The sequence below is a fragment of the Triticum aestivum genome, chromosome 2D, assembly GCF_018294505.1.
Source record: "Triticum aestivum cultivar Chinese Spring chromosome 2D, IWGSC CS RefSeq v2.1, whole genome shotgun sequence".
NCBI lineage: Eukaryota > Viridiplantae > Streptophyta > Magnoliopsida > Poales > Poaceae > Triticum > Triticum aestivum.
Genome location: NC_057799.1, coordinates 604001050 through 604028070, shown reverse-complemented (window position 1 = coordinate 604028070; position 27021 = coordinate 604001050). Strand labels below are relative to the sequence as shown.

Here is a 27021-nt window from a genome sequence, read left to right as displayed (position 1 = left end):
ATGCTCGAGCTGCCTAGCCATTTGTCCACCTCTGAATGTCCATCGCCCTCCTGGCCGGTGACGCCTTGGCTCAATAGCTCGCCGCCGACGGCATTTGGCTATGCCGCCGCCATCGCCCACCTAGGTCACTGCGGGGGAGAGGAGGGGGAGACTGAGAAAGAGTGCGGCCCGACCGCCCACTTTGGTTCCGACCGGACCGGCCGAGCTAACGGCCGTCAACGGCTGCGCCATGAGCGCGCGTGGCCAGGTGGGTTGACAGGTGGGCCCAGCACGTAGGAAAACGGTTAAATCGCTAGTCACTGCAGGTTTGGGTTTTTTGAAACAGCCAACCGCTTGTTTGGTAGCTTTCTGAGAAAAATTAAAAAAATTATAGTTTTTTGGAACCCTAACCTGTAAACTAGTAGTTTTATGCTATTTACTCCAAAAAATGGGAAGCTATAAACATCTTGACCTGACAATTTTAGCTATTGACCATGTAATTTATATACATGGCAGAAAAAAATATGTTACAACACAAGCAGTAGCGTTGCTCTACAACATCAAATTTTGCTCTCTCATGCAAATTTAGCAACTTGGAGTTAATCCGACTCTTCCGTATGAATCATAGTGCTGAAGTTCAGCTTTGCCCATATATTAAGTTTGTCACGCATAGTATCTTCTTCCCGGCTTGTGTTTGTATATAAGCATGTAATATACTCCCTCCGTCCCATAATATAAGACGGACAAAGGGGTACTAATCTATATATAAATCCTTTTCTCATCAAAAGAAAAATAATAATCATATACGAATCCGGACTCGATCTTATTGTCGGAAGCTATGGACGGTGAAACCGTGTACAACACGTAGCTTGGTGTTTTACTGGAGTATATTATAGATACCGATCATAGCTTTCGTTCCTCCCTTGAAGTCAGCTGCAATCAATCTGTTCCTATATTCGATCCATCGGGCCGACTGGATCGACGACCCTAGCAAGCTAGCTAGCATGTTGAGCTCTTCCGCGCCTGTCGGCGAGACACCGCCGCGCACAGCATCAACCATTGTTGCGGAAGGTGTGTCCGGGTCTCATGTGCTCACAGTTCAGGGATACTCTTACACCCTTGGAATCGGCGTCTACAGGGCTATTCTGGCCGGCGTCTTACGCGTTGGAGGACATATCTGGAGCATCGCTTACTACCCTGATGGTTTCGACAGAGATTCTACCGACTGTATATCTTTTTCTCCATTTCTTCACCGCGCCGATGTTGTCGGCCATAGTTATGATACCAATGGTGATGATAATGATGATGTTGATGCTAAGCAAGCTATCAAGATGAGATGCAGGTTTAGCCTGCTGGACCAGGTGGGCGAACCGGTGCCAAATCACGACACCGTACATGACGTCCATATGCTGTGCGCGCGGGCAGGGAATCACGTCTCACAGATTCATCACAAGGGCCGATTTGGAAAACTCGGAGTATCTTAAACACGATTGTTTCAGGGACCTAGCTAGCCGGCGCCCGTGCACTCGTTCGTTGGATTGGGCACACTTTCCTTTTAAAGAAACGACAGCACCAGGACCTTTTCAATTGCACGAAAGAAAGAAAGCGACTTGTCCCATGTGGTCATGTTATCTATCCCATCTGTATTTATTAGGGGATTAAAAATTTCAAAAAGTTGTAACTTTTGATTCAAGTGTCAAAATTCAGATTCGTTTTCACCATTGGGTTTCTCGCGATGAGTTCTTCAAAACTAGATCCCATATGAGTAGGTTTCGACGAACTTTTTTTTCGAGCAACTTTGTGTGCTACAGAGGCAACTTTAGTGATACAGAAAAGCAACTCCTTTTCCCCCTACTATGACTACCTATCAACGAAAGATCCTTCTAAGTTGGTTACCATGACTACCAATTGACTAGTTTCACCTTTAAAAATGCCTACCATAAGGACAACTCCAACGTGGATCACCAAAATCGCCCCAAAAAATGTCAGAATCGGCCTCTCTAGACATTTTTAACCATCCAATGACAGTCACCTAATTTGTTCGAACAAGTCCATACGTCATAAATCCTCCAAACCGAACGATGAGGGGGTGTTCTCAGGGCCCCTCAGCGTCAATTGCTCCCTCCAACATGAAGCCGGATCCCATCTCCTCAGACGACAAGAGGAGCAGAATTCGCCCCTCCTAGTCGAGGCCCCCGCGATGGACAAAGAGCTCGCACTACAAATGGAGATACTAACCCAATGGTCAACCTCCAACCACTGTCTGACAATGCCCTCTCCACTGCTCTCGAGCAAACACAACGTCCAAAACTAGATTGCGCCTAAAGGAGGAGACGTCGTCCCCACTGCGCCAACCATTTCTGTTGTAACAAGGAGGTGGGAACAACAACTTCGAGTATTGATAAACGCAACCCCATATAAAAAAGACTAAGTTCACCCAACAGAGCCCGTTGGGGGTAGAAAAGAAAAACAACCATATGACTTATATGCACTGAAGTTGTACTTAAAAAGCCAGCAACTTTTGGGGTGTTTTTGTGCAACTCCAATGCATTCATCAGACAACTCGTGTGTAGTCTCATTCTAACTTGGTATCTAGATAAAGCGGCCACATATAGAAAAGACTAAGTTCACCAGACAACTCGTGTGTAGTCCAAGCCTGACCAACTTCACAGTTTTTCTTGGGCACCCAGGCAATAGCAGAGGAGAAAACACACACGCGCGCACGCACACACACATAGTCATGTGCCTCATATCTCCAGCTAGGAAACCTGACGGTTCCACCCGCTCCCCTCTACGGTCGCACTAAGAGATTCCACCCGAGGAGAGGAAAATCTTGACTCCACCTCTACGACACAAATTTTAATTGCAGGTATCTAAAACCTTTAGATATTTACCAAATAATAATGGTCTTGATAAATGTTTCTGTTCATGAGGATTGGGCAACTGGATACATGGTTTTAGGCAAACTATTTGTTGATCGTGGGCAACTGGATACTTGGTTTTAGGCAACTGTATGGTTGATTGTCGGCAATTATGACACCTGAAAAAGGGATAAAGAACATACAAATGTTCATTTTTGGAGGGTTCACGGATAAATTTAATCCCCTAAAAACACTTCACGGTTTTAGTCACGCCCCATGACCAACTCCACCCTGCTCCCCCTCTATGATTATTCGCCAACTATTTATGATCATACCATGGATCCCTCCCCTAGGAGATAAATTCTTGATGCATCTCTATGACACAAACTTGAAAGGTATCTAAAACCTTTACATATTAGTCAAATTATGGTCTTGGTAAAATTTCTGTTCATGAGGATTGGGCAACTGGATACATGGTTTTAGACAACTGTATGGTTGATTGTGGACAACTGGATACATGGTTTTAGATAACTGTATGGTTAATTGTGGGCAACTGCATACATGGTTTTAGAAAACATAACGGTTGATTGTAGGCAACTATGACATCTAAAAAGGGGATAAAGAACGTACACATGTTCATTTTTGAAGGGGGGTCACAAATAAACTTAATCCCCTAAAAACACTTTATGGTTTTAGTTATGTCCCCATGACCAGCTCCACACCGCTCCCCCTCTATGATCATTTCACCTAGTATTTACGATCATACCAAGGGATCCAACCCCGAGGAGATGAATTTCTTGATGTGTCTCTATGACACAATCTTAATTGAAAGGTATCTAAAACCTTTACATATAAGCCAAATTATGGTCTTGGTAATAATTTTGTTCATGAGGATTGGGCAACTGGATACATGGTTCTAGGCAACTGTATAGCTGATTGTGGGAAACTATGACACCTGAAAAGGGATAAAGAACACACACATGTTTGCTTTTTAGGGGCTCACAGATAAACTTAATCTCATAAAAACTCCATGGTTTTAGTTATGTCCCCATGACTAGCTGCACCCCACCACCGTCTATGATCATTCGCCAAAGTGTTTATGATCACACCAAGGGATCCCACCCGAAGAGAAGAAATTCTTGACACAAACTTAATTGGAAGGTATCTAAAACCTTTAGATGTTGGCCAAATTGTGGTCTTGGTAATGTTTTTGTTCATGTGGATTGGGCAATGGGATACATGCTTTTAGGCAATTGTATGGTTAATTGTGGGCAACTATGTTATCTTTCATGTATTGTGCATAAAAAGGATGCAAGCTATGTCGGGCAAGTCAGAGTATTCTGTCTAGCACAAGTTATCTAGGAAATAAAAAAAGGAAAAAAAAACATAGCAGCTCTAAGTGTTTCTGACCAGAACATAAGAAAGAAACTATGAGCTAATTTATGTGCAACTCATGTGTATTTCCCAAACAACTTAGCTGCTGAAAAAAAGCACATAGACAAAAGAAGACATGATCTTGTTACCCCCTCCCCTGCCAACTCCGTCGCTCCATCGTAATCTTGTTAAGTCCATGTACGCCCTTTCTCCTGTGGATAAAAGTGTGACATGTTTGTGTTAACCTAGGATAAAAACATGTGTGGAAAAAAGAAAAAGAAAAAAGAACAAGAAGCATAGCACAATAAAACTGTCCCGTATAAATTGGAGCAACTCATGCTAAAAATTGGAGCAACTAGTTGCGAATGTTGGAAATATGCCCTAGAGGCAATAATAAAATGGTTATTATTGTATTTCCTTGTTCATGATAATTGTCTGTTGTTCATGCTATAATTGTATTAACTGGAAACCGTAATACATGTGTGAATACATAGACCACAACATGTCCCTAGTAATCCTCTAGTTGACTAGCTCGTTGATCAATAGATGGTTATGGTTTCCTGACCATGGACATTGGATGTCATTGATAACGGGATCACATCATTAGGAGAATGATGTGATGGACAAGACCCAATCCTAAGCATAGCACAAGATCGTGTAGTTCGTTTGCTAGAGCTTTTCTAATGTCAAGTATCATTTTCTTAGACCATGAGATTGTGCAACTCCCGGATACCGTAGGAATGCTTTGGGTGTACCAAACATCACAACATAACTGGGTGGCTATAAAGGTGCACTACAGGTATCTCCGAAAGTGTCTGTTGGGTTGGCACGAATTGAGACTGGGATTTGTCACTCCGTATGACGGAGAGGTATCTCTGGGCCCACTCGGTAATGCATCATCATAATGAGCAAGATGTGACTAAGGAGTTAGCCACGGGATCATGCGTTACGGTACGAGTAAAGTGACTTGCCGGTAACGAGATTGAACAAGGTATTGGGATACCGACGATCGAATCTCGGGCAAGTAACGTACCGATTGACAAAGGGAATTGTTACGGGATTGATTGAATCCTCGACATCGTGGTTCATCCGATGAGACCATCGTGGAACATGTGGGAGCCAACATGGGTATCCAGATCCCGCTGTTGGTTATTGACCGGAGAGTCGTCTCGGTCATGTATGCATGTCTCCCGAACCCGTAGGGTCTACACACTTAAGGTTCGGTGACGCTAGAGTTGTAGAGATATTAGTATGTGGTTAACCGAAAGTTGTTCGGAGTCCCGGATGAGATCCCGGACGTCACTAGGAGTTCCGGAATGGTCCGGAGGTAAAGATTTATATATGGGAAGTCCTATTTTGGCCACCGGAAAATGTTCGGGATTTTTCGGTATTGTACCGGGAAGGTTCTAGAAGGTTCCGAAGTGGGGCCCACCTGCATGGGGGGACCCACATGAACGTGGGTAGTGGGGGCAAGGCCCCACACCCCTGGTCAAGGCGCACCAATATCCCACCTTAGAAGGAATAAGATCATATCCCGAAGGGATAAGATCAAGATCCCTAAAAAGGGGGGATAACAATCGGTGGGGAAGGGAAATGATGGGACTTCTTTCCCCCACCTTTGCCAACGTCCCAATGGACTTGGAGGGCAAGAAACCAGCCCCCTCCACCCCTATATATAGTGGGGATGCGCATGGGAGCAGCACCCCCAAGCCCTGGCACCTCCCTCCCTCCCGTGACACCTCTTCCTCCCCGCTTGCGCTTGGCGAAGCCCTGCCGGGATCCCGCTACTTCCACCACCACGCCGTCGTGCTGCTGGATCTCCATCAACTTCTCCTCCCCCCTTGCTGGATCAAGAAGGAGGAGACGTCCCCGCTCCGTACGTGTGTTGAACGCGGAGGTGCCGTCCGTTCGGCGCTAGGATCATCGGTGATTTGGATCACGACGAATACGACTCCATCAACCCCGTTCTCTTGAACGCTTCCGCTCGCGATCTACAAGGGTATGTAGATGCACTCCTCCCCTCTCGTTGCTAGCATCTCCCAGATTGATCTTGGTGACACGTAGGAAAATTTTGAATTTCTGCTACGTTCACCAACAGTGGCATCATGAGCCAGGTCTATGCGTAGATTCTATGCACGAGTAGAACACAAAGTAGTTGTGGGCGATGATTTGTTCAATTTGCTTGCCGTTACTAGTCTTATCTTGATTCGGCGGCATTGTGGGATGAAGAGGCCCGGACCGACCTTACACGTACTCTTACGTGAGACAGGTTCCACCGACTGACATGCACTTGATGCATAAGGTGGCTAGCGGGTGTCTGTCTCTCCCACTTTAGTTGGATCAGATTCGATGAAAAGGGTCCTTATGAAGGGTAAATAGCAATTGGCATATCACCGTTGTGGCTTTTGCGTAGGTAAGAAACGTTCTTGCTAGAAACCCATAGCAGCCACGTAAAACATGCAACAACAATTAGAAGACGTCTAACTTGTTTTTGCAGGGTATGCTATGTGATGTGATATGGCCAAAAGGATGTGATGAATTATATATGTGATGTATGAGATTGATCATGTTCTTGTAATAGGAATCACGACTTGCATGTCGATGAGTATGACAACCGGCAGGAGCCATAGGAGTTGTCTTAATTTATTGTATGACCTGTGCGTCAATGAAAACGCCATGTAATTACTTTACTTTATTGCTAACCATTAGCCATAGTAGTAGAAGTAATAGTTGGCGAGACAACTTCATGAAGACACGATGATGGAGATCATGGTGTCATGCCGGTGACGAAGGTGATCATGCCGCGCCTCGAAGATGGAGATCAAAAGGCGCAATATTGGCCATATCATGTCACCTTATGATTTGCATGTGATGTTTGTCATGTTTACATCTTATTTTCTTAGAACGACGGTAGCATAAATAAGATGATCCCTCACTAAAATTTCAAGAGACATGTTCCCCCTAACTGTGCACCATTGCGAAGGTTCGTTGTTTCGAAGCACCACGTGATGATCGGGTGTGATAGATTCTAACGTTCGCATACAACGGGTGTTGACGAGCCTAGCATGTACAGACATGGCCTCGGAACACAAGCAAAACACTTAGGTTGACTTGACGAGCCTAGCATGTACAGACATGGCCTCGGAACACAAGAGACCGAAAGGTCGAACATGAGTCGTATAGTAGATACGATCAACATGGAGATGTTCACCGATGATGACTAGTCCGTCTCACGTGATGATCGGACACGGCCTAGTCGATTCGGATCATGTATCACTTAGATGACTAGAGGGATGTCTATCTAAGTGGGAGTTCATTAAATAATCAGATGAACTTAATTATCATGAACATAGTCAAAAGGTCTTTGCAAATAATGTCGTAGCTTACGCTTTAGTTCTACTAAGATATGTTCCTAGAGAAAATTTAGTTGAAAGTTGATAGTAGCAATTATGCGGACTGGGTCCGTAAACTGAGGATTGTCCTCATTGCTGCACAGAAGGCTTATGTCCTTAATGCACCGCTCGGTGTGCTGAACCTCGAGCGTCGTTTGTGGATGTTGCGAACATCTGACATACACGTTTTGATGACTACGTGATAGTTCAGTGCGTAATGTTGAACGGTTTAAAATTGTGGCACCAAAGACGGTTTTGAAACGTCGCAGAACATATGAGATGTTCCAAAGACTGAAATTGGGATTTCAGACTAGTGCCCACGTCAAGAGGTATGAGACCTCTGACAAGTTTCTTAAGCCTGCAAACTAAGGGAGAAAAGCTCAATCGTTGAGCATGTGCTCAGATTGTCTGAGTACTACAATCACTTGAATCGAGTGGGAGTTAATCTTCCAGATGAGATAGTGATGGTTCTCCATAGTCACTGCCACCAAGCTATTAGAGCTTCGTGATGAACTATAACATATCAGGGATAGACATGATGATCCTTGAGCAACTCGCGATGTTTGACACCGCGAAAGTAGAAATCAAGTAGGAGCATCAATTGTTGATGGTTAGTAAAACCACTAGTTTCTAGAAGGGCAAGGGCAAGAAGGGATACTTCATGAAACGGCAAATCAGTTGCTGCTCTAGTGAAGAAACCCAAGGTTGAACCCAAACCCGAGACTAAGTGCTTCTGAAATGAGGGGAACGGTCACTGAAGCAGAACTACCCTAGATACTTCGTAGATGAGAAGGCTGGCAAGGTCGACAGAAGTATATTGGATATACATTATATTAATGTGTACTTTACTAGTACTCCTAGTAGCACCAGGGTATTAGATACCGGTTCGGTTGCTAAGTGTTAGTAACTCGAAATAAAAGCTGCGGAATAAACGGAGACTAGCTAAAGGTGAGATGACGATATGTTGGAGTGTTTCCAAGGTTGATGTGATCAAGCATCGCATGCTCCCTCTACCATCGAGATTGGGGTTAAACCTGAATAATTGTTATTTGGTGTTTGCGTTGAGCATAGACATGATTGGATTATGTTTATCGCAATACGGTTATTCATTAAAGGAGAATAATGGTTACTCTGTCTATTTGAATAATACCTTCAATGGTCTTGCACCTAAAATGAATGGTTTATTGAATCTCGATCGTAGTGATACACATGTTCATGCCAAAAGATATAAGATAGTAATGATAGTACCACATACTTGTGGCACTGCCACTTGAGTCATATTGGTATAAAACGCATGAAGAAGCTCCATGTTGATGGATCTTTGGACTCACTCGTTTTTGAAAAGATTGAGACATGCGAACCATGTCTATTAGTATATATGCATGAAGAAAGTCCATACAGATGGATCATTTGGACTCACTTGATTTTGAATCACTTGAGACATGCAAATCATACCACATGGGCAAGATGACTGAAAGGCCTCGTTTTCAGTAAGATGGAACAAGAGAGCAACTTGTTGGAAGTAATACATTTGATGTGTGCAGTCCAATGAGTGCTGAGGCACGCAGTGGATATCGTTATGTTCTTACTTCACAGATGATTTGAGTAGATGCTGAGATATTTACTTGATGAAACACAAGTCTGAATTATTGAAAGGTTCAAGTAATTTCAGAGTGAAGTTGAAGATCGTCGTGACAAGAGGATAAAATGTCTGTGATATGATCATAGAGATGAATATCTGAGTTACGAGTTTGGCACACAATTAAGAAATTGTGGAAATTGTTTCACGACTAATACCGCCTGGAACACCATATTGTGATGGTGTGTCCGAACATCATAACTGCACCCTATTGGATATGGTGCATACCATGATGTCTCTTATCGAATTACAACTATCGTTTATGGGTTAGGCATTAGAGACAACCGCATTCACTTTAAATAGGGCACCACGCAATTCCGTTGAGACGACACCGTATGAACTATGGTTTAGAGAAACCTAAGCTGTCGTCTCTTAAAAGTTTGGGGCTGCGACGCTTATGTGAAAAAGTTTCAGGCTGATAAGCTCGAACCCAAAGCGGATAAATGCATCTTCATAGAATACCCAAAACAGTTGGGTATACCTCCTATTTCAGATCTGGAAGCAAAAGTGATTGTTTCTAGAAACGGGTCCTTTCTCGAGGAAAAGTTTCTCTCGAAAGAATTGAGTGGGAGGATGGTGGAGACTTGATGAGGTCATTGAACCGTCACTTCAACTAATGTGTAGCAGGGCACAGGAAGTTGTTCCTGTGGCACCTACACCAATTGAAGTGGAAGCTTATGATAGTGATCATGAAACTTCAGATCAAGTCACTACCAAACCTCATAGGACGACAAGGATGCGTACTACTTCAGAGTGGTACGTAATCCTGTCTTGGAAGTCATGTTGCTAGACAACAATGAACCTACGAGCTATGGAGAAGCGATGGTGGGCCCGGATTCCGACGAATGGCTCGAGGCCATAAAATCCGAGAGGATCCATGTATGAAAACAAAGTATAGACTTTGAAAGAACTACTTGATGGTCGTAAGGCTGTTGGGTACAGATGGATTTTAAAGGGAAGACAGACAATGATGGTAAGTGTCACCATTAAGAAAGCTCGACTTGTCGTTAAGATGTTTTCCGGCAAGTTCAAGGAGTTGACTGCGATGAGACTTTCTCACTCGTAGCGATGCTAAGAGTCTGTTAGAATTATATTAGCAGTTACTGCATTATTTATGAAATCTTGCAGATAGGATGTCAAAACATTGTTTCCTCGACGATTTTCTTGAGGAAAGGTTGTATGTGATACAACCAGAAGGTTTTGTCAATCCTGAAAGATGCTAACAAGTATGCAAAGCTCCAGCAATCCTTCTAAGGATTGGAGTAAGCATCTCGGAGTTGGAATGAACGCTTTGATGAGATGATCAAAGATTTTGGGTTTATACAAAGTTCATGAGAAACTTGTATTTCCAAAGAAGTGAGTGGGAGCACTATAGAATTTTTGATGAGTATATGTTGTTAACATATTGTTGATCAGAAATGATGTAGAATTTCTGGAAAGCATCCAGGGTTATTTGAAAAGTGTTTTTAATGGAAAACCTGGATTAAGCTACTTGAACATTGAGCATCAAGATCTATAAGGATAGATCAAAAACGCTTAATAGTACTTTCAAATGAATACATACCGTGACAAGATTTTGAAGGAGTTCAAAATAGATCAGCAAAGAAGGAGTTCTTGGCTGTGTTACAAGGTGTGAGTATTGAGTAAGACTCAAGACCTGACCACGGCAGAAGAAAGAGAAAGGACGAAGGTCGTCCCCTATGCTTTAGACGTAGGCTCTACAATATGCTATGCTGTGTACCGCACCTGAAGTGTGCCTTGCCATGAGTTAGTCAAGGGGTACAATAGTGATCCAGGAAGGGATCACATGACAGCGGTCGAACTTATCCTTAGTATCTAGTGGACTAAGGAATTTTCTCGATTATGGAGGTGGAAAGGGGGTTCGTCGTAAAGGGTTACGTCGATGCAAACTTTGACACTAATCCGGATGACTCTGAGTAGTGAACCGGATTCGTATAGTAGAGCAGTTATTTGGAATAGCTCCAAGTAGCGCGTGGTAGCTGCATCTACAAGATGACATAGAGATTTGTAAAGCACACACGGATCTGAATGTTGCAGACCCGTTGACTAAAACCTCTCTCGTAAGCATAACATGATCAAACCCTAGAACTCATTGAGTGTTAATCACATGGTGATGTGAACTAGATTATTGACTCTAGTAAACTCTTGGGTATTAGTCACATGGCGATGTGAACTTTGAGTGTTAATCACATGGTGATGTGAACTAGATTATTGACTCTAGTGCAAGTGGGAGACTGTTGGAAATATGCCCTAGAGGCAATAATAAAATGGTTATTATTGTATTTCCTTGTTCATGATAATTGTCTGTTGTTCATGCTATAATTGTATTAACTGGAAACCGTAATACATGTGTGAATACATAGACCACAACATGTCCCTAGTAAGCCTCTAGTTGACTAGCTCGTTGATCAATAGATGGTTATGGTTTCCTGACCATGGACATTGGATGTCATTGATAACGGGATCACATCATTAGGAGAATGATGTGATGGACAAGACCCAATCCTAAGCATAGCACAAGATCGTGTAGTTCGTTTGCTAGAGCTTTTCTAATGTCAAGTATCATTTCCTTAGACCATGAGATTGTGCAACTCCCGGATACCGTAGGAATGCTTTGGGTGTACCAAACGTCACAACGTAACTGGGTGGCTATAAAGGTGCACTACAGGTATCTCCGAAAGTGTCTGTTGGGTTGGCACGAATCGAGACTGGGATTTGTCACTCCGTATGACGGAGAGGTATCTCTGGGCCCACTCGGTAATGCATCATCATAATGAGCTCAATGTGACTAAGGAGTTAGCCACGGGATCATGCGTTACGGTACGAGTAAAGTGACTTGCCGGTAACGAGATTGAACAAGGTATTGGGATACCGACGATCGAATCTCGGGCAAGTAACGTACCGATTGACAAAGGGAATTGTATACGGGATTGATTGAATCCTCGACATCGTGGTTCATCCGATGAGATCATCGTGGAACATGTGGGAGCCAACATGGGTATCCAGATCCCGCTGTTGGTTATTGACCGGAGAGTCGTCTCGGTCATGTCTGCATGTCTCCCGAACCCGTAGGGTCTACACACTTAAGGTTCGGTGACGCTAGAGTTGTAGAGATATTAGTATGCGGTTAACCGAAAGTTGTTCGGAGTCCCGGATGAGATCCCGGACGTCACGAGGAGTTCCGGAATGGTCCGGAGGTAAAGATTTATATATGGGAAGTCCTATTTTGGCCACCGGAAAATGTTCGGGATTTTTCGGTATTGTACCGGGAAGGTTCTAGAAGGTTCCGAAGTGGGGCCCACCTGCATGGGGGACCCACATGAACGTGGGTAGTGGGGGCAAGGCCCCACACCCCTGGTCAAGGCGCACCAAGATCCCACCTTAGAAGGAATAAGATCATATCCCGAAGGGATAAGATCAAGATCCCTAAAAAGGGGGATAACAATCGGTGGGGAAGGGAAATGATGGGATTTCTTTCCCCCACCTTTGCCAACGCCCCAATGGACTTGGAGGGCAAGAAACCAGCCCCCTCCACCCCTATATATAGTGGGGAGGCGCATGGGAGCAGCACCCCAAGCCCTGGCGCCTCCCTCCCTCCCGTGACACCTCTTCCTCCCCACTTGCGCTTGGCGAAGCCCTGCCGGGATCCCGCTACTTCCACCACCACGCCGTCGTGCTGCTGGATCTCCATCAACTTCTCCTCCCCCCTTGCTGGATCAAGAAGGAGGAGACGTCCCCACTCCGTACGTGTGTTGAACGCGGAGGTGCCGTCCGTTCGGCGCTAGGATCATCGGTGATTTGGATCACGACGAATACGACTCCATCAACCCTGTTCTCTTGAACGCTTCCGCTCGCGATCTACAAGGGTATGTAGATGCACTCCTCCCCTCTCGTTGCTAGCATCTCCTAGATTGATCTTGGTGACACGTAGGAAAATTTTGAATTTCTGCTACGTTCCCCAACAGCGAACAGTTCCCTGACAGTAAGAATTAATTGGGGAGTGACTCAAAAATAAAAGATGGTAGACTAAAATATAACCGGGAAGAATCCCCTATAAATTTAGTAAAATGAAATCAACTTTTCTTGTAATTCCAGGCAACTCATGTTAAAAACTGGAGCAACTAATTGCAAGTAGTTCCATGACAGTAAGAACCGGTTTGTAGAGTAACAAATCAAAAAGGTCGGCTGAAGATCACTGAATATAAAGCCCCCATGTATTTAGTAAAAACTAAAGCAACTTTTGTTGAAATCTGCACTCATTTTGTGGAGTAACAAGAAATAGAAAAGGTAGACTGAAGATCAATGAATATAAAGCCCCCATGTATTCAGTAAAAACTGAAGCAACTTCAGTTGAAATTTGCACTCATTTTCTGGAGTAACAAGAAATACAAAAGTGTTGGAAATATGCCCTAGAGGCAATAATAAATTGGTTATTATTATATTTCCTTGTTCATGATAATCGTTTATTATCCATGCTAAAATTGTATTGATAGGAAACTCAGATACATGTGTGGATACATAGACAACACCATGTCCCTAGTAAGCCTCTAGTTGACTAGCTCGTTGATCAATAGATGGTTACGGTTTCCTGACCATGGACATTGGATGTCGTTGATAACGGGATCACATCATTAGGAGAATGATGTGATGGACAAGACCCAATCCTAAGCCTAGCACAAGATCGTGTAGTTCGTTTGCTAAGAGCTTTTCTAATGTCAAGTATCATTTCCTTAGACCATGAGATTGTGCAACTCCCGGATACCGTAGGAATGCTTTGGGTGTACCAAACGTCACAACGTAACTGGGTGGCTATAAAGGTGCACTACAGGTATCTCCGAAAGTGTCTGTTGGGTTGGCATGAATCGAGACTGGGATTTGTCACTCCGTGTGAACGGAGAGGTATCTCTGGGCCCACTCGGTAGGACATCATTATTATAATGTGCACAATGTGACCAAGGAGTTTATCACGGGATGTTGTGTTACGGAACGAGTAAAGAGACTTGCCGGTAACGAGATTGAACAAGGTATCGGGATACCGACGATCGAATCTCGGGCAAGTACTATACCGGTAGACAAAGGGAATTGTATACGGGATTGATTGAATCCCCGACATCGTGGTTCATCCGATGAGATCATCGTGGAACATGTGGGAGCCAACACGGGTATCCAGATCCCGCTGTTGGTTATTGACCGGAGAACGTCTTGGTCATGTCTGCATGGTTCCCGAACCCGTAGGGTCTACACACTTAAGGTTCGATGACGCTAGGGTTATAGGGAATAGATATACGTGGTTACAGAATGTTGTTCGGAGTCCCGGATGAGATCCCGGGCATCACGAGGAGTTCTGGAATGGTCCGGAGGTAAAGATTTATATATGGGAAGTCCTGTTTTGGTCACCGGAAAAGTTTCGGGTGCTATCGGTAACGTACCGGGACCACCGGGAGGGTCCCGGGGGTCCACCAGGTGGGGCCATCCGGCCCAGAGGGCTGCGTGGGCCAAGTGTGGGAAGGGACCAGCCCCTAGGTGGGCTGGTGCGCCTCCCACAAGGGGCCCAAGGCGCAGGGAAAGGGGGAAGGGGGAAACCCTAGGCTCAGATGGGCCTAAGGCCCACCTAGTGGTGCGCCCCCCCTCTCTCCCCCCTTGGCCGCCCCTCCAAGTCCCATCTAGGGCTGGACGCACCCCTTGGGGGGAACCCTAGATGGGGGCGCAGCCCCTCCCCCTCCCCTATATATAGTGGGGGGTTTGGGGCTGCCATAGACATGAGAACATCTCTCTCTTGGCGCAGCCCTACCCCTCTCCCTCCTCGTCTCTCGCAGTGCTTGGCGAAGCCCTGCTGGAGTGCCACGCTCCTCCATCACCACCATGCCGTTGTGCTGCTGCTGGACGGAGTCTTCCCCAACCTCTCCCTCTCTCCTTGCTGGATCAAGGCGTGGGAGACGTCACCGGGCTGCACGTGTGTTGAACGCGGAGGCGCCGTGGTTCGGCGCTTAGATCGGAATCAACCGCGATATGAATCGCTACGAGTACGACTCCTTCGTCCGCGTTCTTGCAACGCTTCCGCTTAGCGATCTACAAGGGTATGTAGATGCACTCCCCTTCCTCTCGTTGCTAGATTACTCCATAGATTGATCTTGGTGATGCGTAGAAAATTTTGAATTTCTGCTACGTTCCCAACAGTGGCATCATGAGCTAGATCTATGCGTAGTTTCTATGCACAAGTAGAACACAAAGTAGTTGTGGGCGTCGATTTTGTCAATTTACTTGCCGTTACTAGTCTTATCTTGATTCGGCGCCATCGTGGGATGAAGCGGCCCGGACCGACCTTACACGTACACTTACGTGAGACAGGTTCCACCGACTGACATGCACTAGTTGCATAAGGTGGCTAGCGGGTGTCTGTCTCTCCCACTTTAGTCGGATCGGATTCGATGAAAAGGGTCCTTATGAAGGGTAAATAGAAATTGGCATATCACGTTGTGGTTTTTGCGTAGGTAAGAAACGTTCTTGCTAGAATCCCATAGCAGCCACGTAAAACATGCAACAACAATTAGAGGACGTCTAACTTGTTTTTGCAGGGTATGCTATGTGATGTGATATGGCAAAAAGGATGTGATGAATGATATATGTGATGTATGAGATTGATCATGTTCTTGTAATAGGAATCACGACTTGCATGTCGATGAGTATGACAACCGGCAGGAGCCATAGGAGTTGTCTTAATTTATTGTATGACCTGCGTGTCAATGAAAAACGCCATGTAATTACTTTACTTTATTGCTAACCGTTAGCCATAGTAGTAGAAGTAATAGTTGGCGAAACAACTTCATGAAGACACGATGATGGAGATCATGATGATGGAGATCATGGTGTCATGTCGGTGACGAAGGTGATCATGCCGCGCCTCGAAGATGGAGATCAAAAGGCGCAAGATGATATTGGCCATATCATGTCACCTTATGATTTGCATGTGATGTTTGTCATGTTTACATCTTATTTGCTTAGAACGACGGTAGCATAAATAAGATGATCCCTCACTAAAATTTCAAGAGACATGTTCCCCCTAACTGTGCACCGTTGCGAAGGTTCGTTGTTTCGAAGCACCACGTGATGATCGGGTGTGATAGATTCTAACGTTCGAATACAACGGGTGTTGACGAGCCTAGCATGTACAGACATGGCCTCGGAACACATGCGAAACACTTAGGTTGACTTGACGAGCCTAGCATGTACAGACATGGCCTCGGAACACAAGAGATCGAAAGGTCGAACATGAGTCGTATAGTAGATGCGATCAACATGGAGATGTTCACCGATGATGACTAGTCCGTCTCACGTGATGATCGGACACGGCCTAGTTTGACTCGGATCATGTATCACTTAGATGACTAGAGGGATGTCTATCTAAGTGGGAGTTCATTAAATAATCAGATGAACTTAATTATCATGAACATAGTCAAAAGGTCTTTGCAAATTATGTCATAGCTTACGCTTTAGTTCTACTGTTTAAGATATGTTCCTAGAGAAAATTTAGTTGAAAGTTGATAGTAGCAATTATGCGGACTGGGTCCGTAAACTGAGGATTGTCCTCATTGCTGCACAGAAGGCTTATGTCCTTAATGCACCGCTCGGTGTGCTGAACCTCAGCGTCGTCTGTAGATGTTGCGAAACATCTGACATACACGTCTTGATGACTATGTGATAGTTCAGTGCGTAATGCTAACGGTTTAGAATTGTGGCACCAAAGACGTTTTGAAACGTCGCAGAACATATGAGATGTTCCGAAGACTGAAATTGGGATTTCAGACTAGTGCCCACGTCAAGAGGTATGAGACCTCTGACAAGTTTCTTAAGCCTGCAAGACTAAGGGAGAAAAGCTCAATCGTTGAGCATGTGCTCAGATTGTCTGAGTGCCACAATCGCTTGAATCGAGTGGGAGTTAATCTTCCAGATGAGATAGTGATGGTTCTCCATAGTCACTGCCACCAAGCTATTAGAGCTTCGTGATGAACTATAACATATCAGGGATAGATATGATGATCCTTGAGCTATTCGCGATGTTTGACACCGCGAAAGTAGAAATCAAATAGGAGCATAAACCACTAGTTTCAAGAAGGGCAAGGGCAAAAGGGATACTTCATGAAACAGCAAATCATTTGCTGCTCTAGTGAAGAATCGCAAGGTTAAACCCAAACCCGAGACTAAGTGCTCCTGTAATGAGGGGAACGGTCACTGAAGCAGAACTACCCTAGATACTTAGTAGATGAGAAGGCAGGCAAGGTCGACAGAAGTATATTGGATATACATTATATGAATGTGTACTTTACTAGTACTCCTAGCAGCACCAGGGTATTAGATACCGGTTCGGTTGCTATGTGTTAGTAACTCGAAATAAAAGCTGCGGAATAAACGGAGACTAGCTAAAGGTGAGATGACGATATGTGTTGGAAGTGTTTCCAAGGTTGATGTGATCAAGCGTCGCATGCTCCCTCTACCATCGAGATTGGTGTTAAACCTAAATAATTGTTATTTGGTGTTTGCGTTGAGCATAAACATGATTGGATTATGTTTATCGCAATACGGTTATTCATTTAAGGAGAATAATGGTTACTCTGTTTATTTGAATAATACCTTCAATGGTCTTGCACCTAAAATGAATCTCGATCGCAGTGATACACATGTTCGTGCCAAAAGATATAAAATAGTAATGATAGTACCACATACTTGTGGCACTGCCATTTGAGTCATATTGGTATAGCACGTATGAAGAAACTCCATGCAGATGGATCGTTTGGACTCACTTGATTTTGAATCACTTGAGACATGCAAATCATACCACATGGGCAAGATGACTGAAAGGCCTCATTTTCAGTAAGATGGAACAAGAGAGCAACTTGTTGGAAGTAATACATTTTGATGTATGCAGTCCAATGAGTGCTGAGGCATGCAGTGGATATCGTTATGTTCTTACTTCACAGATGATTTGAGTAGATGCTGAGTGTATTTACTTGATGAAACACAAGTTTGAATTATTGAAAGGTTCAAGTAATTTCAGAGTGAAGTTGAAGATCGTCGTGACAAGAGGATAAAATGTCTGTGATATGATCATAGAGATGAGTATCTGAGTTACGAGTTTGGCACACAATTAAGACATTGTGGAAAGTGTTTCAACAATTAATACCGCCTGGAACACCACAGTGTGATGGTGTGTCCGAACATCATAACTGCACCCTATTGGATATGGTGCATACCATGATGTCTCTTATCGAATTACCACTATCGTTTATGGGTTAGGCATTAGAGATAACCGCATTCACTTTAAAAGGGGCACCACGCAATTCCGTTGAGACGACACCGTTTAGAGAAACCTAAGTTGTCGTTTCTTAAAAGTTTGGGGCTGCGATGCTTATGTGAAAAAGTTTCAGGCTGATAAGCTCGAACCCAAAGCGGATAAATGCATCTTCATAGAATACCCAAAACAGTTGGGTATACCTCCTATTTCAGATCTGGAAGCAAAAGTAATTGCTTCTAGAAACGAGTCCTTTCTCGAGGAAAAGTTTCTCTCGAAAGAATTGAGTGGGAGGATGGTGGAGACTTGATAAGGTTATTGAACCGTCACTTCAACTAGTGTGTAGCAGGGCACAGGAAGTTATTCCTGTGGCACCTACACCAATTGAAGTGGAAGCTTATGATAGTGATCATGAAACTTTGGATCAAGTCACTACCAAACCTCGTAGGACGACGAGGATGCGTGCTACTTCAGAGTGGTACGTGATCCTGTCTTAGATATCATGTTGTTAGACAATACTGAACCTACGAGCTATGGATAAGCGATGGTGGGCCCATATTCCGACAAATGGTTAGAAGCTATGAAATCCGAGATAGGATCCATGTATCAGAACAAAGCATGGACTTTGGTGAACTTGCCCGATGATCGGCAAGCCATTGAGATAAATGGATCTTTAAGAAGAAGACAGACATGGACGGTAATGTTGCCGTCTATGAAGCTCGACTTGTGGCAAAAAGTATTTTCACAAGTTCAAGGAGTTGACTACGATGAGATTTTCTCATCCGTAGCGATGCTTAAGTCCGTCATAATCATGTTAGCATTAGCTGCATTTATGAAATCTGGCAGATGGATGTCAAAAACAAGTTTCCTTACCAGTTTCCGTAAGGAAAGGTTGTATGTGATACAATCAGAAAGGTTTTGTCGATCCTAAGGATGCTAAAAGGTATGCTAGCTCCAGCGATCCTTCCATGGACTAGAGCAAGCATCTCGGAGTCAGAATATACGCTTTGATGGAGTGATCAAAGTTTTTGGGTTTATACAAAGTTTGTTAGAAACTTGTATTTACAATAAAGTGAGTGGGAGCGCTACAACATTTCTGATAAGTATATGTGAATGACATATTGTTGACCCGAAATGATGTAAAATTTCTGGAAAGCATTAAGGGTTGTTTGAAAGGAGTTTTTCAAAGGAAGACCTGGATAAAGCAGCTTACATATTGGGCATCAAGATCTATAGAGATAGATCAAGATGCCTGATGATACTTTCAAAGAACGCACACCTTGACATGATTTTGAAAGAGTTCAAAATAGATCAGCAAAGGAGTTCTTGGCTGTGTTACAAGGTGTGAGTATTGAGTAAGACTCAAGACCTGACCACAGCAGAAGAGAGAGAAAGGACGAAGGTCGTCCCCTATGCTTTAGACGTAGGCTCTACAGTATGCTATGCTGTGTACCGCACATGAAGTGTGCCTTGCCATGAGTTGGTCAAGGGGTACAATAGTGATCCGGGAATGGATCACATGACAGCGGTCGAACTTATCCTTAGTATCTAGTGGACTAAGAAATTTTCTCGATTATGGAGGTGAAAAGGAGTTCGTCGTAAATGGTTACGTCGATGCGAACTTTGACACTAATCCGGATGACTCTGAGTAGTAAACCGGATTCGTATAGTAGAGCAGTTATTTGAAATGGCTCCAAGTAGCGCGTGGTAGCATCCACAAGATGACATAGATATTCGTAAAGCACACACGGATCTGAAAGGTTCAGACCCGTTGACTAATAACCTCTCTCACAAGCATAACATGATCAAACCAGAACTCATTGAGTGTTAATCACATAGTGATGTGAACTAGATTGTTGACTCTAGTAAACTCTTTGGATGTTGGTCACATGGTGATGTGACCTATGAGTGTTAATCACATGATGATGTGAACTAGATTATTGACTCTAGTGCAAGTGGGAGACTGTTGGAAATATGCCCTAGAGGCAATAATAAATTGGTTATTATTATATTTCCTTGTTCATGATAATCGTTTATTATCCATGCTAGAATTGTATTGATAGGAAACTCAGATACATGTGTGGATACATAGACAACACCATGTCCCTAGTAAGCCTCTAGTTGACTAGCTCATTGATCAATAGATGGTTACGGTTTCCTCACCATGGACATTGGATGTCGTTGATAACGGGATCACATCATTAGGAGAATGATGTGATGGACAAGACCCAATCCTAAGCCTAGCACAAGATCGTGTAGTTCGTTTGCTAAGAGCTTTTCTAATGTCAAGGATCATTTCCTTAGACCATGAGATTGTGCAACTCCCGGATACCGTAGGAATGCTTTGGGTGTACCAAACGTCACAACGTAACTGGGTGGCTATAAAGGTGCACTACAGGTATCTCCGAAAGTGTCTGTTGGGTTGGCACGAATCGAGACTGGGATTTGTCACTCCGTGTGAACGGAGAGGTATCTCTGGGCCCACTCGGTAGGACATCATCATAATGTGCACAATGTGACCAAGGAGTTGATCACGGGATGATGTGTTACGGAACGAGTAAAGAGACTTGCCGGTAACGAGATTGAACAAGGTATCGGGATACCGACGATCGAATCTCGGGCAAGTACTATACCGGTAGACAAAGGGAATTGTATACGGGATTGATTGAATCCCCGACATCGTGGTTCATCCGATGAGATCATCGTGGAACATGTGGGAGCCAACACGGGTATCCAGATCCCGCTGTTGGTTATTGACCGGAGAACGTCTCGGTCATGTCTGCATGGTTCCCGAACCCGTAGGGTCTACACACTTAAGGTTCGATGACGCTAGGGTTATAGGGAATAGATACGTGGTTACCGAATGTTGTTCGGAGTCCCGGATGAGATCCCGGACGTCATGAGGAGTTCCGGAATGGTCCGGAGGTAAAGATTTATATATGGGAAGTCCTGTTCTGGTCACCGGAAAAGTTTCGGGTGCTATCGGTAACGTACCGGGACCACCGGGAGGGCCCCGGGGGTCCACCAGGTGGGGAGGCCCAGAGGGCTGCGTGGGCCAAGTGTGGGAAGGGACCAGCCCCTAGGTGGGCTGGTGCGCCTCCCACAAGGGGCCCAAGGCGCAGGGAAAGGGGGAAGGGGGAAACCCTAGGCTCAGATGGGCCTAAGGCCCACCTAGTGGTGCGCCCCCCTCTCTCCCCCCTTGGCCGCCCCTCCAAGTCCCATCTAGGGCTGGCCGCACCCCTTGGGGGGAACCCTAGATGGGGGCGCAGCCCCTCCCCCTCCCCTATATATAGTGGGGGTTTTGGGGCTGCCATAGATATGAGAACATCTCTCTCTTGGCGCAGCCCTACCCCTCTCCCTCCTCGTCTCTCGCAGTGCTTGGCGAAGCCCTGCTGGAGTGCCACGCTCCTCCATCACCACCATGCCGTTGTGCTGCTGCTGGACGGAGTCTTCCCCAACCTCTCCCTCTCTCCTTGCTGGATCAAGGCGTGGGAGACGTCACCGGGCTGCACGTGTGTTGAACGCGGAGGCGCCGTGATTCGGCGCTTAGATCGGAATCAACCGCGATCTGAATCGCTACGAGTACGACTCCTTCGTCCGCGTTCTTGCAACGCTTCCGCTTAGCGATCTACAAGGGTATGTAGATGCACTCCCCTTCCTCTCATTGCTAAATTACTCCATAGATTGATCTTGGTGATGCGTAGAAAATTTTGAATTTCTGTTACGTCCCCAACAAAAAGGTAGACTGAAGGTCGCTGAATATAAAGCCCCCACGTATTCAGTAAAAACTGAATCAACTTTAGTTGAAATTTGCAGACAAACTCATGCTTGTAATTAAAACAACAAATTGCGAAATAGTGAGTTTACGACAGTAAAATCAGTTATATCTCAGGCAAAACAAACAACAAAACCCCCTGAGTTGCATGGAACACATTCATTTCATTTTATAAAGAAAAATAAAAAAGGTGACAGTAGCATATATATATATATATATATATATATATATATATATATATATATATATATATAGGAGCATTATATCACATAAAAAAAGCAAACATGTGTACGTGGCATGGGCTGGTTTTCTTCAGGCGAACAAAGGTTAGAGAAGATAGACTGAAGACATGCTTTCAGTTTTTTGCATCCTAAAAAATGGAAATAAACTATTTGGTAGCGTGAATTGGTTTCCACACCTCTCGATCTCCACTGCTGTGTCTTTTTAGCAACTACTGGTATGGACCGAGCAACTCCCTCTATCGTGTGATGCAACTAATACTGTATTTTTTAGAATTACTTCCTATCCATTTCTCTTCGCCCGTTTCGGTTGCCTTCCTTTTTTATCTTCATCGTCTCATCAAAAGTATATCTTAAAAAACCACGGGTACCTCTTGTTGATCGACCATTTCACCCTGTGAAGCATCAGATTGAGCGACCCTTTTGCTTCTAACTCAATATAAAAAACAAAAAATGCAAAACTGTTCTAGAAAAAAAAATGACGAAGCAAATGACCTAGCAAAAACAAGCAATCGTCCTACCAAAACCAAGCAACCCTCCTAGCATCACTATTTAGATTATCTACTTTAGGCAGAGAAAAATGTATGAGCAGTCTGAATAGCCTCTTATGGACAACTATCTGATCTACTCCCGCCCCCCTCCTCATCCACCTTCTCGTATGTTGTAGAAAAAAATCAAAGCAACTCAATTACAGAGAAACACAAAAAATGGGAAATTGTTCTAGCAGAAACAAGCAGATGTCCCTAGCATTACTACTTTAGATCGAATCCGAGCAACTGCATTACAAAAAGACCAAATACAAAAAACTGTTCAGAACGAATCCGAGCAAATGCCCCAACAAATCTAAGCAACTATATTACACACACAAAATGCAACACTTATAATGAAATCTGAGCAACTACTCTAACCCCATACAGTGAAAAGTCACATTGTGAATCCAACACTACCCACCCAAGTGAAATCCAAGTAGAATGTATGATAGACTTACACTTGTACATGTTGATTTGTTCTGCCACCAAATTCCCTAAAACATGATCCTTCTAAAGGAACGATAATACATGCTATTTTCTGTACAGTTATATTCTAGAAAATAACTTTTTTGGAAACTTAGATGGTTTGTTAGAAATCAAACTGCCCGATGACCCACGTAGTTGCATTCATTTATGCATGCTTTGACTGATTCTTTTGTTTAGGATCACAAATATGTGATCAGTGTCATTTCAACATACAAAGCTGACTGCATGAAGAACCTTGTGTGTATGCAACATACAGAGGGGGATCAACAAAACAAAAGAGATGGTGGAAAATTATAAATGGTTATCAATTGGATCCGATCTACGCATGTAGGAAACATACATCCTCCAAGTGCCATCTGATTTTGTGAGTAACTCTAACCCTAGCGAAAAGCAACTACTTGCCTGCCTCCACTCATTAACCTATCCTCCCTCGTCAGCTACGAATTCTTGAGCAACTCTTACAGCCGGATTGAGATACTACATACTACTAGTTCGGTGAATACAACTTCTGTAGAATTTTACCTCTTCAGCAGCAAGCCAGCCGTGAACACCAGCCGTGCTCATCTACTCAAAGAACGCAGCAGGCCCAGAGCTCCGGGTACGCCCTAGTGGACACACACATGGACTCGTTCGCCCCGACCAGCAACTCGGCGTCGCAGATGTCGCTCCTTCCATGGCGCCCCGTCCAGGACCCTCACCTTGAAGGACCACGCCCGCCGGCGGTGCCACCCTTTCATGGTCTCCATGGAATCCTTGAGCACCAACATCAGCGCCCGCCTAGTGGAGGGATGTAGAACGGGCTGGCGACCACGGCGCAGGTGACCGAGGAAGCAAGCCCTGCCGGGAGTGGCGTGCATCCCCAGGAGGAGGCAGGAGGAGGGGGTGGTCGGGCGCGTGCCGGGCGTGCCGCTCGTCGCCGGGAGTAGGTAAGAGGGAGCGGCGGCCGGGGGTTTGCTTGGCGCGACACGCGTAGAAGGGAGGAGGACCAGGCGGCAGGCCCGTAGCCGGGAGGAGGAGCGCGACGAAGGGGCATGGCCCGGAGGAGCAGCGGGGGCGGCAGTCGCTTCTCCATGGAGGAGGCTTGGGCGGCAGGTGGTGTGACGGAGGTGTGGGTGGTGGGTGAGTGGATAAGCAGTGGGAGATGGCTGACTTTGTCTGTAGCGCGTGCGCTCCAGAGAACGATAGAGCGCAGCTGCGCTTTCTAGAATTTAGGTTGTTTCAGGAGGTAATAGCACCCCAGATACCCTAACTTGCACACGATGTGATGATTTAGTCCCAAACTTGCAAAACTTGACCAAACCATACCTCAACTTGCACTTGATGTGATGATTTAGTCCCAGGCCAATCACAGCTCGCCAATTGGCTGCCAGGTGGCTGGACCCGTCAGCGCGCACACTTTTGCACAAAACCCCCTGTTGTTTCCCTGAATCAAATCGCAGTATAGCACACCTGAATTAAATCTGTGCTCGACGAAATTCCGCTGAGAAGTTGGTGCTTGCGCGCGCAGTTCCCGCTCATGTCCAAGAGCCGCAAGATCAGCCGCATGCTTGCCGAGCAGGACGAGCAGCGTCCAGCGAGCCAGCGGCGGCGTCGGCGTGGGAGTTCTGAAGGCAATGTCGAAGAGCATGCTGCGGCGGAAACAGAGATTGAGGAAGCAGAGGAGGAGGACGGGGACGAGGAGCAGCAGCATGTTAGGATGCATGACGGCAAGGCGTACCGCATCACCTTCCCGGACTTTCCCGGCGGGCCGGGCACCTTCGAGGCGGCGGCCAAGTTCTGATACGGCGTCCGCGTCGAGCTCACGCCCTGGAACGTCGCCCCGCTGCGGTGCGCGGCCGAGTACCTGGAGATGACGGAGGAGCACTCCGAGGACAACCTGGCCGCGCGCACCGAGGCCTACCTCTCGCAGTCCGTGCTCCGCCACCCCGGCGAGGCCACCAAGGCGCTCAAGTCCTGCGAGGAGCTGCTGCCGCACGCCGAGGAGCTCGGCATTGCCGCCCGCTGCGTGGACGCCATCGCCGCGCGCTCGTCGGCGACGTCGCGCTCCTGGTTCGGCGACCTGGCCGTGCTCGGCCTGCACATGTACAAGCGGGTGATGGCGGCCATGGCCGCGCGCAAGGACGTGAGGACGGAGGCTTTGGAGGGCTGCCTCGTGTCCTACGCCAAGGCCACCCTCCCGGGGCTGTCGAGGTCCATGAGGTGGCGCCGCGCGTCCGCGCCGGTCTCGTCGGAGGTGGAGCAGAGAGACCTCCTGGAGGTGGTGGTCGCGAGCCTCCCCGCGGACAAGGGCTCGGGGAGCGTCGTGACCGCGAAGTTCCTGTTCGCGCTGCTGCGGACGGCGCACATCCTGCGCGCTTCGGACGCGGCGCGCGCGGCGATCGAGCGGAAGGCCGCGACGCAGCTGGAACAGGCAACGGTGGAGGACGTGCTCATCCCGAGCTACTCCGGCGCCGCGGAGACGCTCTACGACGTGGACTACGTCGAGCGGGTGGCCAGGCACTTCCTGCCGAGGAGGTGGGCGAGGACGAGGCGTCGTCGTCAGCTGCAATCACCGAGGAGGAAGCGGCGGCGAGGACGACGGCGTCGCGTCCGTCGGCCGTGGCAATGGTGCAGGTGGGCAAGCTGGTGGACAACTACCTGGCAGAGGTAGCGTCCGACGCCAACCTGAAGCCAACCAAATTTTGCGAGCTCACGCTGGCAATGCCGGACCACGCCCGCATCTACGACGATGGCGTCTACCGCGCCGTCGACATCTACCTCAAGGTACGTACATTCCCCGATTTGTCATTGACTGCTTCTGACAAGTCAAGGAAGAATGCGCGTTTGTCGAGTAGCAGTTTGTTGCCGACTCCATGGCTTGTGACTGGTGCATGCATGCGCAGGCGCATCCGCGGCTGACGGCGGAGGAGCGGGACAGGGTGTGCGGCGTGGTGGACTGCAGGAAGCTGACGGTGGAGGCGTGCACGCACGCGGCGCAGAACGAGCGGCTCCTGCTGCGCGCGGTGCTGCAGGTGCTCTTCTCCGAGCAGCTGCAGCTCCGGCGCGCCATCAAGGGCACGCTGCTGGCGTCCACGGCTTCCCCGCGAGCGCGGCATCCGAATCCTCATCCGCAGCGGCCGGCGGCGGCGGTGCGTCACGCCGCTGGCCCGAGCGAGGCGTGGCGGACGACGATGGTGCAGGAGAGCCAAACGCTGCGGGTGGACATGGACGGCATGAGGAGCCGGGTGCAGGGCCTGGAGAGGGAGTGCTCCAGCATGCGAAGGGCGATCAAGAAGATCGACGGCGGCGGCGTGGCGTCCAAGGCAGCGGCAGCCCGGACGCGGCCGCCCCGGCGGGCTGGCGGTCGAGGTACCGGTGCAAGTTCAGCACGCAGGTGTGCGACTCGCAGGCGCGCGACGCGGTCGTGTCCAGGGCGTCCAGGATGGGGATGAGCCCATGA

The 27021-nt window shown here is 46.5% G+C and overlaps 1 pseudogene; it reads left to right on the top strand.

Annotated features, from left to right (window-relative positions):
- On the top strand, positions 1-27021 carry LOC123056027 (BTB/POZ domain-containing protein At5g66560-like; annotated as a pseudogene).